This window comes from Triticum aestivum, chromosome 3B (genome assembly GCF_018294505.1).
Source record: "Triticum aestivum cultivar Chinese Spring chromosome 3B, IWGSC CS RefSeq v2.1, whole genome shotgun sequence".
NCBI lineage: Eukaryota > Viridiplantae > Streptophyta > Magnoliopsida > Poales > Poaceae > Triticum > Triticum aestivum.
In genome coordinates, this window is record NC_057801.1 from 96,942,309 (window position 1) to 96,946,773 (window position 4,465).

Sequence of the window (4,465 nt, forward strand, 5' to 3'; positions counted from 1 at the left end):
AAATATCAAAGGGAAAACTCAATTCATCACAACAAGAAAGAGAGGGGAAAACACCATATGATCCGACTATATTAACAAAGCCCGCAATACATCAAGATCGTGACATCTCAAGAACACGAGAGAGAGAGAGAGAGAGATTAAACACATAGGTACTGGTACAAACTCTCAACCTCGAGGGTGGACTACTCCCTCCTCATCATGGTGGCCGCCGAGATGATGAAGATGGCCACCGGTGATGATCTCCCCCTCCGGCAGGGTGCCGGAATGGGCTCCCGATTGGTTTTTGGTGGCTACAAAGGCTTTCGTTGGCGGGACTTCCGATCTAGGGTTACCCCCAAGGGTTTTGGAATATTTGATGATTTATAGGGTGAAGAGGGGGTGTGGGAGGCCACCGAGGTGGGCACAACCCATCTGGGTGCGCCTGGTCCCCAGGCGTGCCCTGGTGGATTGTGTCCCCCTCGGGGCACCCCCAGATGCTTCTCTAGCCCACTGGATGTCTTTTGGTCCATAAAAAATCCACAAAAAGTTTTGCGGTGTTTGGACTCCGTTTGATATTGATTTCCTGCAATATAAAAAACAAGCAAAAAACGGCAAGTGGCACTGGGCACTGGGTAAATAGGTTAGTCCCAAAAAATGATATAAAGTTGCTATAAAATGATTGTAAAACATCCTAGAATGATGATATAACAACATGAATACTTCATAAATTATAGATACGTTGGAGACGTATCACCCCTCTATTTATATGTTGAGCCCTAGGGTCGGAACTTGGAGTAAAAGCCTCCTCAAAGTCGGTTTTGCCCATACGGAAGAGTCCTTCTCAGACTTCCAGGACCAGATGCCACAGTCCTTGGCATCTGGCCTAGACTCCATGGGCCTCGGTGTCTGGCCCAGGGCCAGATGCCAGGGTCTCCGGTGTTTGGCCCCCTGGCTTCTGCAAAACTCCTTTTGCACCGACCTAAAGCCCCATGGGCTTTACCCCCTGGCCTAACCATATCATCCTATATATCAATCTTTACCTCCGGACCATTCCAGAGCTCCTAGTCATGTCTGTGATCTCATTCGGGACTCTGAACAACATTCAGTCACCAATATACATAACTCATATAATACTATATCGTTAACGATCGTTAAGTGTGCGGACCCTTACGGGTTAGAGAACTATGTACACATGAACGAGACACCTCTCCGGTCAATAGCCAATAGCATAACCTGGATGCCCATATTGGCTCCTACATATTCTACGAAGATCTTTATCGGTCGAACCTTATGACAACATACATAATTCCCTTTGTCCATCGGTATGTTACTTGCCTGAGATTCGATCGTCGGTATCTCTATTCCTAGTTTAATCTCGTTACCGATAAGTCTCTTTACTCATTCCGTAATACATGACCTCGTGACTAACTCCTTTGTCGTTTACTTGCAAGCTTATGATGTGTATTACCGAGAGGGCCCAGAGATACCTCTCTGATACTCGGAGTGACAAATTCTAATCTCGATATATGCCAACTCAACAAATACCTTTGGAGATACCTGTAGAGCATCTTTATGATCACCCAGTTGCGTTGTGATGTTTTATAGCACACAAGGTATTCCTCCGGTATCCGGGAGTTGCATAATCTCATAGTCGAAGGAATATGTATTTGACATGAAGAAAACAATAGCAATAAACTGGACGATCATTATGCTAAGCTAACGGGTGGGTCTTGTCCATCACATCATTCTCCTAATGATGTGATCCCTTTATCAAATGACAACACATGTCTATGGTTAGGAAACCTTAACCATCTTTGATCAAAGAGCTAGTCTAGTAGAAGCTTACTAGGGACACAATATTTGTTTATGTATTCACACATGTATTTTAGTTTTCGATCAATACAATTCTAGCATGAATAATAAACCTTTATCATGAATAAGAAAATATAAAATAACAACTTTATTATTTCCTCTAGGACATATTTCCTTCATCTATGTAGGGTAGAAAGCAATCATTCGTATTTCAAAAGAAAAAAAACATTAACCTAGACTTAATAGAAAAATTCTTGTCCTATGCATCAAATGGCATCTCTTTACTCGACAACGGATCTATAATGTAAATGGAGAGCAAGCTCGAACAAGTTGAACAAGCGAGGACGCGCTTAGATGGGCCAAGAAGCAGCCGATTTGTTGGGTTGGGCCATGATCATTAGTAGTAAAGACAAAATTGATCTGGTTAGAGGGTATGCTCTCTACAGTACATTCGGACCTGAGCATCTCCACTCGTTCGGCCCCTAGCGCACCTGCCGCCGCTATTTTGGCCCTTCGACCGGTGCTTTTTTTTGCCCTAGGGGCGATCTAGTTCTCAGCCATGCCCCAAGTTTCGGCCCCGAGACACGTATAGGTTCAAACTTGACATTTCCCGCTACCCAAAAAAGTGCCACAAGTTCGGCGATCAACGACTGCCACATAGTTAGGCGATCACCATGCCACAGTTCATCGATCAATCATACTTGAAAGTTCGGCGTTCAAAACGAAAAAAAGCCTAGGCAATGCATCAAATAGCGGCGTTGTCCTCCGGCATCGGACTGGCGGGAGTCGCCGCGCGCGGGCTGGTCGACGTCGGTACGGCTTCTGTGCTGAGCGTCATGGAGGCATCACCGATCGGGCTTGGCGGCGGCGTTGGGGTCGGCGTGGGAGTTGGTGCGGTCGTCGACGACATCTGGTTCAAGATGAGGCCGCGCTCCGCCAGGTACCACGCCTTGACTTGCTCGTCCATCGTTGACATGTCCGCCCCCATTAGGAATGCTAGGCAGGTGTTCCTCTTCTTCGCGACGACGTTGGTCCGGAGTAGGTCGAGCTTGACGGCGTTGTTCGTCATCAACGCCGACCACCGCGCCTCGGATTTCTCTTCCCTTTGGGTGGCATGGTTCTTGGCGTCGGTGATGCACTGCTCGATGGACGCGTGCAGCCGCTCGGTAGCCAGTGTGGTGTCCTTGGCCGTCCTGGCTCGTCTTGCGCATGGAACCCGGGGGAGGCGGCGGCGGCCGAGCCGCTCGTGATGATGTCGTCCATGTCAGTTTCCGTCGCGTCGAGGTTGCCAAAATGCATCGATGAGGCTTGCGAGAAGTGCAGGGCGCCACGGCGCAGAGGCGCCATCAGGGAGTCAGCGTAAGCCGATGGTGAGTTGGTGTATAGGGGGTAGTGGACGCCTATGAACGCCGGTGAGGGCATGCGCTGGTCGGGGTTCAGACCGGAGGGCGAGGCGCGCTGGCCATGCAGAAAGGTGATGTTGGGGTTGAACCCGCCGTGCGTCACCGTCGGCGTAGTCAGGCGAGGGCACGCACCCCCAGGGTTGTGGCGATGGCAAGAAGCTGGTCGGCGACCCGACGCTCTACTGGCTCCAGGAAGCTTGCGGGTCGTGGCCATCGGGTGGATTCATCATCCCCGCACAAGACGCCTCTGTCGGCTCTGCCGCAGCCGCCGCCGACGCGGCCCCGTCCCGGGCCCTCTTGGCGTTGAGTCTATTCCACCGGTCGGTGGTGACAGCCTCCGGCGCTGAACCTCCGCCTTCCGGTCGGCGTTCGACATGCCCAGTGGTTTTGCCGGCGGCGCCCTCGGCTTCCTCTGCTTCGGCTAGGTGGCATCAGCAACGGCAGCGATGCGAGGGGCCGTATACTTCTTCGGCGGCATGGCGGCCGGATGGAGGGGAGAGGGAGGAGAATGGTGGGAGAAGAGGGGCAGAAGGGGGGAATGGAGGGAAATGGAGGGGAAATGTAGGGGATCGGTAGGAAAAGGGCCGTCTCTCGCCGACAGAGCGGACCCACGTGCCTTTTCGCTTCGGCCGGGGCCCCAGGCGGCCCCGGGGGTCTTGGTTTCAGCTTGGGTTCGCCCGCTGTTTTTTCGACCCAAACCTGCGATAAACAAGGTCCTGGGGGCGCGAGTGAGCCGATTTTTTGGCGCTGACGCTAAAAAAAAAGAGCCTTCGGGTGCATATTGAGGGCGCGAGTGGAGATGCTCTAATTTATAATGCTCCTATCCCATGAACAAAGAGGCCTGAGTGAAAACCGAAGCTTCGGGCTATTGTTCGCGTTGCATCGCCATGTCACCTAGGCGTTAAACAGTTTCAACCTGAACACGTTATCTACTTCTACTGGGGCTGAGTTGCAGACGAGGTAAATGTAACATCCCGTGCCTTAGCTGTTTTCCAAAAAACCATGGTTAAATCCATGTGTTCATCTATATTCTGTGTTCCTCTCTGATGCTAAGGTCTGTGATATGATACCTCTGTGCGATAGCGGAAAACGTCTTTTCTCTCTTGAGGGACGTGGTTCATGTTATAAGGAGGGGACGCGACCCCAATGATCGATACAAAGAATCAGGAGATCGGTACAGATCAGGAGAGATTACTTGGAGAGGAGAGATAGAAGTAGTTACAGTTGTGATATGTTTAAACTACTAGCCAAATCTATCTCTAAACCTAACC